We start from the raw sequence: 13190 nt of genomic DNA, 5'->3' as shown, positions 1-13190 counted from the left end.
AGGCATTTATTGATTTCGATACCTCTCTTGGTTGTTCAGTTGGGTATAAGTATTGTTTCAAAAGACACAAAGCCAAAAATCATGTCACAAGAGGACATGTCTCATGTCCACTCATGACATGACTATTGATATAAACAATTATTAACCTTATAAGTTTAGTTAATGCTTGACCAAACATTATTTATATCAATTAGTTGATCTATATAAACATAAATGGATCATCTGCTCGATCCTAATATGACTTAATGTGAATGCATCTGATCATTACTTGGACAATCTTATGCATGAGATCTTTACTCAATCACCAAGAGATAATATAATATATAAATACAAATTTCTACATACTTAGTTTGGTATGAATAGTTTTGATTGAATGAAATGATAATTGCTTGTGTGAATTCAAGACATGATTGATTAATTTAATTTAGTACAAGTACTATGCAAGTGCGTATGTATGCATGTAAAGCAATTCACATAGTGAACTAATATACATACATACATGCTATCATCATAATCAGATATCCTTGAATCTAACCAAAGCTATTATATATCAACGAGAGATACATGTTTAGAGGTCAAAAAAGAGCATTTACATAGGTACCTCTTCTCCCCTTGAAGAAAATCGCAAGCGAAGGGCATGACACGACAAAAAAATGCAACGATCACAAGGGAACAACAAGATTATCCTAGACCTCCACTTATCTCCACCAATGTTTAGAGCTCTCCACCCTTGTTCAAAGCTCTCCACCCTCTTTTGTGTGCAACTCTCCACAATCACTCAAACAAATGAGGAATTATTAATATTTTGTTTTTTTTTTTTTTTTATAATCCATATTTCACAATCCACAAGATCTCTCTCTTTATATACATACCCACATACATAGATACATAGATATGTGTGTGTATGTATATATACATATATACATACATATACATATGTATGTACACACACACACACACACACACACACACACATATGAAAACAACAATGCACTTTCTAAGAGTTTACAATTGTTCAACAAAATGCACTTGAAGATTTGTTAACTTAGAATCAAGAACATGGTGTTGAAACAAAAATATAGAAAGTGCTTGACATGAGAGGTCCGCAAGTGAGGATGTTGACCAATCTTGAAAAGTTGAATGTTGAAATGAAAGCTATCTATGATCTAACACCTATGCTAGAGTTACAACACAATGTGAAGTTGATTTTAGATATGGTAGAGGTAGATATTCAAAAGTTTGATAATCAAAATTTGAGGCACGAGAGAGAAGGAGAAGGAGTGGCTTTAGAAATAAAAGGAGAAGAAGCAACTTTAGAAACATATTGCATGACATAAACAATAGCTAGTTAACATAGAGGATATTATGGGAGCCACTGGATAGAATCCAGGAAAGTGTTATTGTAGGTACTATGAAATTGGAATCACTTGGAAGTGTATTTAAGTCAATTTATAGTCCAAATATTGCAAGGACTACAAGTTGTGCAATTTTTCATGTATTGCATTTACATTTGCTTATAAGAGTGTTTCAAGTATTGCCACAACTCCCTACGGTGATCCCAAGTATCAATTGCTTATAAGAGTGTTTCAAGGTTGGGAACCACTTCAACATCCTTTGCATGGTTTAGAGATAATGTCATTGTGGTTGAGGCTTCTGCAAGGGAATGAGCTTCATGATTATGACATTTACATAGAAGCAAAACTTGCTTCTTCAACTCCTTACTCTCAACTCTTCACTGAAGTTATTCTTCTAGTAGTGAGAATAGTTGCCACAAATTCCTGAGAGCTAAGGGACCCTAAACCTATGCTACATTTTCTAGAGACATGGGATAAGTTACTACCGGCTTTAGTACTTCATAACATTTTGGATTATAGTGATTCCCAAATTAAAAACAATGGTAGATACTTGGCATCCTCGCATGGAGAGTATGCCAATACATGCATGGTTACATCCTTGGCTTCCATTATTGGGCCAGTGTATGCAGCCTTTGTATCCAAACATTCATTATAAATTGGGGAATGTGCTTCATGCCTAGCATGCAAGTGATGCATCTGCATATGCAATTTTATCACCTTGGAAAACTGCATTTGATCTTGTTGGCTAGGAATAACTGATTGTTCATTTTGTTGTACCTAATTTGATGATAGTTCTACAAGACTTTGTAATCAACCTAGCTAATTAGCAACTAGACCCATTTAAATAGGTTATGGCTAGTTTCTTTTTAAACATATCTACTATGATATGTTTTTGTAAAATTTCTTACGAACTCTACACATTTTTCTTGGTTTGCATTATTTTTGTGTAGGATCTTGAGGTAAGTCACTTAGCACAAGTTGAGTGAGTTTTATTATTTTATCATTTCGATTCAGGAATATGTATACAAATAGATCAATTTTTCTATTGTGCTATGATGTAATAAGAAGTTTAGAAAAGATCTCTAAGATATACATGTTTAGAAAAAAAATTTAAAGACATAAATGTTTAGAAGGAAAAGAAAAGAGCATTTACATATCCCTTGAAGAAAATCGTAGAGCAAGGGCACCAAGATCATAAGGGTACGTCAATGAAATGTAGAGATCACAAGGCACAACAATGAAATGTAGAGCAAGGGCACAACAATGTTCAGAGCTCTCCGCCCTCTTTTGTGCACAACTCTCCACAATCAAAATAAATGGGGAATGATTTATGTTGTGTTTTTTTCTTCTTTTTTTGTTTAAACTCACATGGGTGTCACAATTATAATGCAAACGTTAGTATTGCGACGATGTTGGGGACTATTGTAAAAAATAAAAATCACCACAAATTACATTGTCATTGCAAATTATTGTAGCAATTTGACCCCAAATGTTGTAATGAATATAGGTTGAGTAACCATACCCAATTCAATAGGAATATCACCATAAAATCCAATGTTCCCTAAATTCAAATTAGTTAAAGAGGACACATTTCCTAAGAAAGTTGGGATTGTGCTTGTTAATTGGTTTGCTCCTATATAAATGATTTCTAATGTGAAAGGAGACCTAGCTCAGAGGAAATGTTGCCGCTTAGTTTGTTATAAGATAAAGTGAGATGACGTAAAGAGTGGCAGTCAGCCAAAGTGGAGGGAACAAAGCCTTCTAATTTATTGTGTGACAATCCAAGTGTTCTAAGGTGAAAAAGCCTTTCCAACTAAATGGGAATTTGGCCATGAAAGCTATTATTCCTAAGAGCAAGTACTCTAAGAAAAGAAAGATTACCAAGAAAGGGGGAAATAGTGCCCACTAGTGACAGACTTGTGAGATGCAAGGAAACCACACATTGATGATGAGAAGAGCAAGAAACACTAATCCAATTACAAAAAGAGCTATTGGAAGACCAATCATGCAAAACATTATGAGGGTCAAGGGAAACAAAACCCTTGAAATCCAAGAGAGCTTCTTCATTGGAAGGAGAAGAATGAGAGACAAGAAATATGAATAGAAAGAAGAGCAAAAAACAAGCCATCTTCAATTTCATCTCCAAGTGGGTATTTAGCATATCAAGTTATGTTTAATGTTATTGGTAGGATTGGCATTCTTATATAGATCACTATTTCTGACCAATTTTAACTAGAATTGTGTTTGAGTTACACAGATTAAGATTACTTTGGAAAAGAATCGAACAGTTGGAAATCTCTATGGTGCTAAGGACAACAATACAGAGACTATTTGAGTAGGTTAAGGCCAAAATCAGAACTACGGATGGGCTATCAAAATGCTTTGGCAACAACATAGGGGTCAAACAAGGGCGCCCACTATCTCCAACATTGTTTGGGGTCTACACTAAGAAGTTAGAAGCATGGTTAAATAGAGCTAGTGGTGCGGGACTTCAAAACAAGTGGTTAGTATGTAAAATGGATGTAAAATCTACATTTTTAAATGGTTTTCTAGAAGAAGACATATATGTGAAGTAACCACAAGGATATGAAGTTCTAGGATATGAAAATAAGGTCTATAGACTTAAGAAAGAACTCTATGGGCTCAAACAAGCTCCTAGAGCATGCTATAGTAGAATTGATTCTTATCTCATATAAGATGGATTCAGTAGTTGTAATAGTGAGCCTATTCTATACACAAAGATAAATGAAGAAGGTAAAATTCTAATTGTGTGTTTGTATGTTGATGATTTGATATTTGTAGTTGATCAATAAATTGACTTGTTCAAAGAAGCTATGAAGAAGGAATTTCAAATGATTGATCTAGGTCTTATGAAGTACTTTCTTGGCATTGAGGTGAAGCAAGATGAAAATGGTATATTCATCATACAAGACAAATATTCTAATGATATATTGAAAAGGTTCAATGTGATCTATCAAAAATCAACACCAACACTAGTTATGACAAGTTTGAAGATGATAGAAAAAACACATCTAGTTATGTATTTCATTTTGGAATAGGTGCAATATCTTGGGCATCCATGAAACAACCTATTGTGACTTTTTCAATGGTAGAGGTAGATTATGTAGTAGCAACATGAGCAACATGTCAAAGAATTTGGATGAGAGGAGCACTAACAGATTTGAGGAATAAATAGGAGGAAGCAATAAAGATCTTATGTGACAATAAATCAGTGATTGCATTATCCAAGAATCGTGTATTTCATAAGAGAAGAAAGCATATAGATACCCAAGACCATTTAATCAGGGAACTAATTAACAATAGAGAACTATATTTGGATTACTGCAGATCTAAAGAACAGTATGTAAATATTTTCACAAAGCCACTAGGACAAGAAAGATTTGAGAACCTAAGAGTTTGTTTGAGAATCCTAAGTGGTGATAGTTATGATTAAGGGTGAGTATTGAGAATAGTAATCCCAACACCCATACCTACAAAGACAAAATTGAGTAAAGCCAAAATTGAATTGCCTTATCTTGTGGTGCTTTTTGCAAGCTTCATCTTATCCAGTATTCAATGTGCTACAAAATAATTTATTATATTACTAGTTATCTGTATGCAGTCATGTGAAATTGTAGAGTTGGACTTAAATGTTTGGATAAGAGTTTTGACTATAAATAGAGGTCCTTGAGCAACGTAGAAGGCATCTAATCTATTTATTATGAGCAAAAACTCATTCAAATAAGAAGTATAGGATTATTTATTTTGTAATAGAAATAATTTAGTTTCTTTTTCTATCTATTGTATGAGCAACAACTCTCATTTATAGAAGTGTAGTTTGATTTGTAAGAGTAGGAGTTCTACATTTTTAATAAGCATTACAGCTTATGGTTGAGTAATTTTATTATGTGATAAAAAGAGCTAAGGTATTCTTTATGGATTTTCTTGTTTTAATTGATCGATCTATTTCTCTCATAAAATGAAAAGATCTCAAGCTCTATATTGATCAGAAAAGCTTGGATCTATTTGTCGTTGATTTTTATGTTTTTCTATATCAATTTTACTCCTATTTCCTTCACCCTTGATCTCTACTTTTCTTCTTAAACATGGGTGATATGGTTTGGTACTTTCAGGATTCTACTGTTCCATTTGGCATGTTGGTTATGTCTAGACAGTCGGCTTAAACATCACACACTAAGATTTGATTCCTAAGCTAAAATTGTTAAATCGTCAAAGTTGACTTGTTTTCCTAAACTTAATTCCTTCCTTACATGGAAGGGATTTTAATTTTCATCAATTACAAGATCTTTGATTTATTTACTCTATAATTTTTTTTAAAAAAATTCAGGCTTAATAGAATGCTTTACTGTGTACAAACTTGACAGGGCACTAGTTTGGAACACTCAAAAGGTACAACTTCCTTATTGTTTTGTATGCTCTCATTTTTGGCATACAATTTCTTTATTGTTCAATTATCTTGTTGGACCTGTGCTATCTTGTAGGCTAACTTTTCAATTGACAAGCCTTCCAAAGTTCCATGATTTCACATCACAGGTTACTACTTCTTTCTGAAAGTTTAAGACCAGTCTCTTCCTTTCAAGTGCTATGTAATTAACTTTTGGAAGCAAGTGGTGCATATAATATGTATGGGTTTTTTGGGCTTATCTGTAGGGATTTTGGTTTTTGGTTTGTATGATAGGCTTCTTTATGCACATCCTCTTTATGTATTTTGGCTTGGGAATAATGTATAGGACCCATTCTTAGGTTTATAGTTATCTTTGAGGGTTCTTCTCTGTCTAAGTTTCTTTTGAGCTAGTTTTTTATTAATATACCTATAAAAGTTTTTCCTAATTATTATTATTATATGATCAGAAATATTATATATTTTTGTATGGTAATAGTTTTATATTACATATTATAGTGTTGCTCTTCAAAATTTTGGGAGATTTTATTTTTATTTTTTCATCAAAATATATGACTCAAATTGTAATTTTTTAATAAATATTTAAAATTATTTTTCTTGAAATAATTTCGATTATTTAATTACTCCTCTTGATTATACTTTTAAAATGAGCCTACTTTTGTGACAAAGGGTGGAGGACTCCTCAAGTTACTCTCTATTTTTTAAAATGCTCAAAATCTTAAATTCTAACTATATGAGTTAGAAATGTAAAAAAATAGAGCATTCACAACCAAGGTAAGTAAAAAGTGTTTGAAATAGTCAAAATAAAAACCTATGTGCAAGAAATTCAAACTGATAACTTATTTTAGATATTGATGCAAAAGAATGGAGCATTTCTAACACTTTTTCTTTTAAATTGCTAGAAATAGTGAGAAACATAAGCATTGATGCTTGAAATGGTCAAATCCATAACCACTAGAGTTGGTAGAGCTCAAAACTCAAGCATTCATGACCAATTTATTAAATGCTTGAATAATTCAAATTAAAAACCTTTTGAAAGGTTTTGTGTGTGGAGCGAAAATAACCAAAAATTATTTCAAATGCTTCAATCTTGAGCATTTCCAATTGCATTTCAAGAAATAATTATTAATGTTTGGGTGGTTTGGGTGTGCAATCCTAGAAAATACCAAAGGACAGAGTACATACAACATCTTGGAAATAATTGTGAATATTTTAGAAGAAAGATAAAACAACAAATACTAAAAATAATGCTTCTAAGACCAAATTAAATTTTTACCCAAATAGGGGTAGAGTGGTGGATGCATAGAGATGATTGCTCTGTATCCAACCATGCAGTGAAAATAATTCAAATCAAATCAAATGGAGATAGTATAAGTGAGCTGGAGTATGCAAGAGATTATTCATTTCCATTCAATAACTAAAATAATAATTTACATTTGAAATAAAATTCTATAGAACAAAACTTTCTATTTTGGTTACAAAATAACATCTATAGCACTACAGGGTTGTATACAAAATTGTCATTGCTTGGAGAAAACTCTACTCTACATGGCAATACAAAAATTGACTTAATGTTGAATCCTCTATGTTGAAATAGAGTACAAAATGAACTAATTTGTTGCTATAAATTCAAACTCCTATTGTCTCTTATCATGAGATTTGTACTTTTTTCATATGCATCTCTCTAAAAATGAAAAATATTCTCCTTATCTATAAATCAGGAAAACTTAAGAGCTAAGTAATCTGTAACTTGCTTCAAAAACTTAACTACTAGTTATGAAGGGAATAGACAATAAGGTTTCTAAACAATCATAAAATTTGACCTACTAACAAGGTTTATCTTCTTAAGCTCCTCAAGCACCTGGAAGGTCTTGAACAGTAAATGAGCTTCTTGGAAAGCCTCTAATGAATAGAGACAAAACATGATTTATTTAATCAAAAAATTCCAACACTCCCCCTTTGTCCTGAGCCATCAAATCAAACAAAAAAAAAATCATTCTTTATCCAAATCAACTACATGAACATAAAATATTCCTCAATCGCTAAAAATTTTCATTGCTTAAAGATTTGGTGAAGATGTTTTCTATGTAACGCTCTAAAAGAACTAAATAAAACTAAACCATGAGCAAACATAAAGAACCTAAGAATTTTATTTTATTTTATTTTTTATCATATTGCAAGATCAAGTACAAAGATTGAATCATTCCTAGAATTGTAGACCTCAATGTAAAAGAATATATCATCTAAATAAATTTCCATAAAGATGTCTATACATAATGAGTTTAGTACAATATTGATGAACAGTATCATTCAAAGATGCCTAGGTCCAACAAATGAATTTTACAAGTATCCAATTTAGTTCAAGAAGTAACTTCAACAGTCTTCCTTCACACTAGTTATTCAACTTGAACCATATATATACTGAGGTGTCATCACTTTGGTGCTAAGATACTACATCCGTATATGGTAAGCCCTTAGACAACACATAGTGAGATTCTCTATAATACTCGTGAAATGACCCAATAGAGACCTGCCTTGTTCTCCGTACTTAACCCTATTGGTTTAAGTCATAGGTAAGGCCAATTATCTTTTATTTATAATTAACCCTCCCATTTTATTTTTAAATTATCACTGAATTTAATTAAATGAATAGAATAAATCGATATTCAGCCACCTCAATATACGTTCACTACAACTATCCTTAACATACACATTAAACAGATATTCTAAGAATGCACATGTAACTAATAACAAGTCAGCTTTCTCATGATATTACATTCTTCATCTTTTAAAACTATCATCTTCTACTGTCAAATTTGAAAGTAAACTTAGGTTATTTTAATAACAGAAATAAATACTACAATATTACGATCTTGTAAATATAACTAAACTGCTACAAAAGTTTAATTACATTTACCAGTTGTAGTACTATACTACTTATCTCTAATATTATAACAAGCTAAGCGTATCCTTCAAATTGACCAAGATAATAAACAATACACCTATGATAATCTTACTTCAATTGGCAAATCTTCAAACGTATATCATAAATTTGCTTCACAAAAAGAAATACTTACATTTCAATCACAAACTAAAATATATCTGTATGTAAAGAATTTTGTTTCAAACACTTAATCTCTAAACAATCCCTAAATTCTATAAGGTACTTCATATCCTAAACTAAACATAATTGAATCCAAATGCAGCCAAAAAATCCTTGCAATATCATAGGATATTCAAATGTTTGTAGAATTTTACCGTTGTTTAATAATAAAATTCCACCTAGTTTTAACTACAATCAGCAATTATCAAGAAAATAAAATATAATATCTGAGATTAATTCAAAATACATTTCACCAATATGCAAAGTAACTTACATCATGCTAATAGCCAAAAATAATTAAGATGTAAATCCCTAAGCTAACAGAAGCACACAATCTCTTCACATAATGATCTTGTCGATATAACAGCATCTATCTATATCTATGATTTTGAAAAGAATGCCTTATTCATTTGCAACTAATTCCACAACAATAGTTATTAAATTATGGGATAAATTATGCTGTCGCAGGAAATTCCCTATTTGAATCAAGCTTTCTTTTAGAATTTTTGACAAAATGTCATTTCCAAGACCATCACAAACCGTTTGCAAAGTTATTGTTTTCAGTAAATAATTTAACCATGCTATCGGATTTGACATACTATTCTCATTTAAAAATAATGACAAAAACCTCATTTTTTTTTTCATTAACATCATAAAATAAAGTAACTATCATAAAGGAATTTGAACTAACAATGTTCAGACAGAGTATCAGTTATGATTCATAAATATTTTCAAACATTTCATTACCCATAAAATTGCTATGCAAATAACATGATAATTTAACATTGTTATGGTTTCACACTATCCGTTTGACAAAATGCCTCTGCCCTTGACAGCAGACACGAGCCCGTTATTTTAAAGCATACTCAAGTCTAAGGCCGAGCCACTCACATTTTGTTATAAAATACCAAGTAAGCTGAAGGCATGGGTTCTCACAAAGCTCATACCAATGGAAGCACAAAAACCTGTTTGCCATTAATGCAACAGCCAGCATGCTTACTGCCACAACCATATGTTTCTCACCAGACTCAACTTGGAGGTAAACATATATTTGGGGTGAAGCCAATTAAACATACATGAAGCAACATCCAGTTATATTTCTCCATAACTTCCACATTCAAAGGTGGATTGTTAGAATTAATAATCTTTCCTTGGTTGTATTTATTTATTTATTGGGATAAACCAAGGTATCCCTTATGTATTATTTATTTGTCCTCTAGTCCACATGTAAAGGACATGTCATTCTTGTCCTATTGTCCACTTGTGAGGACAACTCTTTTTTGTATTTCCTTTAATAAGGAAAATAGATATTCCTCCTTAAGAAGAACTTGACACTTTGCACACACCTTTTATGAATGTGGCATTCATAGAAATGGGAGTTACACATGCAAAGACATGCAACTCCTTTCTCATCTCTTTAAAAGAGGTGCTTCTCTCTCTCATTTTCATCTAGTCTTCATTATTCACATCAAGTTTTTGATGCTATTGTAAATGAGCTATTTTGTTGCATTTCTTCTCTCTCTCTTTCTCATTCTTAGGCTTTTTCCTCATTCATAATACTCACAAGGGGTTTTCTTTGCTTTCCCCTTATCAAATCCTTGTCTCTTGTGTTTCTTATCTTTGGTATTGCTCCATTGATGTTGTATCATTTGTATGGTAAAACTCTTCTTGCTCTCTTGGATTAAATCTATTATTTCATGCAATTTTATTTTATTATATTTGATCATTTCAATCGCTTTTTCTTACATGGATATATGCAGAACTATGCATCACACACAGTGCCATGCTCTGCATATACTCATCCTTGAATGTAAATTTCACAATATGTAAATCTGATAACTATTTACATTATGCTAAATGAAAGTAATATGGCATTTGCAAAAAGAGCGAAAGAGTAGGGTAAGAAATTGCCCCCTACTTGTAAAACCGAAGATGGAAGATTGTTCTTCAGTCCAACTCGGTGCCAAAGTCCCAAAAGTTGAATCCAAAACTGGAAGCAAACTCTACAATGCCAACTCACACAATAGGGTGAAGCAGAAAACCCATAAACAACAACAGCCAACTTCTAAGGAATAACTCCATCGAGCTAAACCCAATATGCAAGTTTAACTTCCAACCAACTCCCATAAAAATGTCAATATCTCAACACAAAGTCACAGATGTAAAACCAAACAGAATAATGCTGCCCAGAACTCGGCCCATAATCTGCAAAAACCCAAGTCACAACACAAAATGGCCGACTTAACCATTGGTGCCATAAAACCCCATAACAAGCATTTGTTGCACCATAAGAATCTCAGTGCCATAAGTTCGGCAGTACCAAGTCCACCGCCATGAATTTGGCTCAAATAAAATAACTATGTTTCCCTCCTTTGCAATCGATACCCATTTAGGGTTACATTAATGCTTAATTCTTAAGAGGTGATTTAACTTTTAAAAAAAAATAGAAATCTATATGCCAAACTCCACTAAGGTGTTAGACCTTTTAACAAAACAAAACACTTATATATATGAATGCAAACTATGGTTCCCTCAAATAACAAGTTAATATGAGTCATGAAATGAAACCATCTCAAGGGTTAACACAATATAATTATTTAATCCCTGTATAGTTACATATATGAAAGTACAATGAAGGATTCTGAATGCATACAACATATTACCATTTAAGTGTATCTGTAACATCAAATTAACATACAACATGAAATAAAATGTAGAAAACAAAGAGTTAAAGCACAATAACATAATCGATAATCTATCAACATGCAATCAATGATATGCCAAATTCAATTCATAAAATCCTAAATCACATTTATTGCTAAAAAAATAGTTCTTCACAGAAAATACGTTCAGCATCAGTCTCATGATTCAACAACAGTATTATAACCAAGTCCTTCAGAAATTCAAACATAACATCAGAACAAAATCTTATAACAGCAAGGTCCTAATTTGCAGAAAAACCCGAAGTAGTCGTCAGGCATGACATGCTAGCTATTCCTTAGACTTGTAAAAATCCATATTTATTTCACCATTTTCAATCTATTCATGAATAAAATAATATCTAATTTCTATATGCTTTCTTCTACCATGAAAAACAATATTTTTTGTTAAAGCAATGGAAGAAATGTTATCACAAAATATGGCGATTGCTTCCACTTGTTCATCCTTTAAATCAACCAAGATTCTTCTTAGCCAAATTCCTTGACACACTACTACATTTGTTGCTATAAACTCAGCCTCAACTATAGATTGGACAACTATGGGTTGCTTTTGTATGCCCAAGAAATCATACCAGAACCCATATGAAAATTTCTATCATCTAGACTTCCTACCCAATAACCATGTATATAACCAACCAAACCAAAATCATTTTTAGTAGAATACAAAATACCATACCTATTGGCTCCATTCACATACATTAAGATTCTCTTACCAACTTGTCAATGAGTATCCTTTGGAGTTTCAATAAACGTAAAAATCAAACACCTACATTCATAATGTTAGGACTAGTAGTTATTAAATACATTAAAATTCCAATCAAACTTTTAAACAAAGTTTGATTCACACTACTGTTGTCATTTCTTCTTTACTGAACTTAAGACCTATGATTATTGGTGTTGGAGTTACCTTGTTGTTCAACAATCTAAACCATTCTAAAATCCAATTTACATCCCTTTTTTGAGAAATAAAAATACCATCATCCATTTGTTTAACTTTTATTCTTAGAAAGTATTTCAATATTCTTAAATCTATTGTTTCAAACTCATTCTTCATATCTTGTTTGAAAATGACAATGAGGAAATCATCATCCCCAATAAAAATTAGATCATCAACATATAAGACAATTAAAATCTTACCACCTTCTTCCTTAATAGAAGGAATAGGCTCACCATCATTTTTGCTAAAACCATTACTCATCAAATATGAATCAATCCAACTGTACCATGCTTTTGGTGCTTTCTTTAACCCCATAAAGAGCTCTCTTCAGCCTATATAGTTTATTTTATTTGACCGAAACTTCATAACTAGGTGGTTGATCCATATACACTTATTATTTCAACACACCCTTAAGGAATGAAAACTTCACATCCATTTAAAATACCTTCCATTTGTGCTAGGCTACAATTTCTAGGACAACACACATAATTTCCATCCTTGCAATAGGTGCATAGGTTTCATCATAATCTCTACTAAACTATTGTTTGTATCATTTTACCACCAGACATGATTTATGGTTATCTATTTCCCTTCAATATTAAACTTGGTCTTATGCACCCATTTCACACCAATAACTTTCTTGTTAGGAGGC

At 31.9% G+C, this 13190-nt stretch overlaps 1 pseudogene; it reads right to left on the bottom strand.

The window, feature by feature from the left end:
* Nucleotides 1–2821: 2821 nt before the first annotated feature.
* LOC149529278 (uncharacterized) lies at nucleotides 2822–3495 on the bottom strand (annotated as a pseudogene).
* Between the last annotated feature and the right edge of the window lie 9695 nt (nucleotides 3496–13190).

The sequence above is a fragment of the Cupressus sempervirens genome, chromosome 11 (genome assembly GCF_028749045.1).
Source record: "Cupressus sempervirens isolate cs-2001-9-10 chromosome 11, ASM2874904v1, whole genome shotgun sequence".
In the NCBI taxonomy this organism is placed as follows: Eukaryota; Viridiplantae; Streptophyta; class Pinopsida; order Cupressales; family Cupressaceae; genus Cupressus; species Cupressus sempervirens.
Note: the sequence above shows the minus strand (reverse complement) of the source record. Positions and strands in the feature narration are given on the sequence as shown.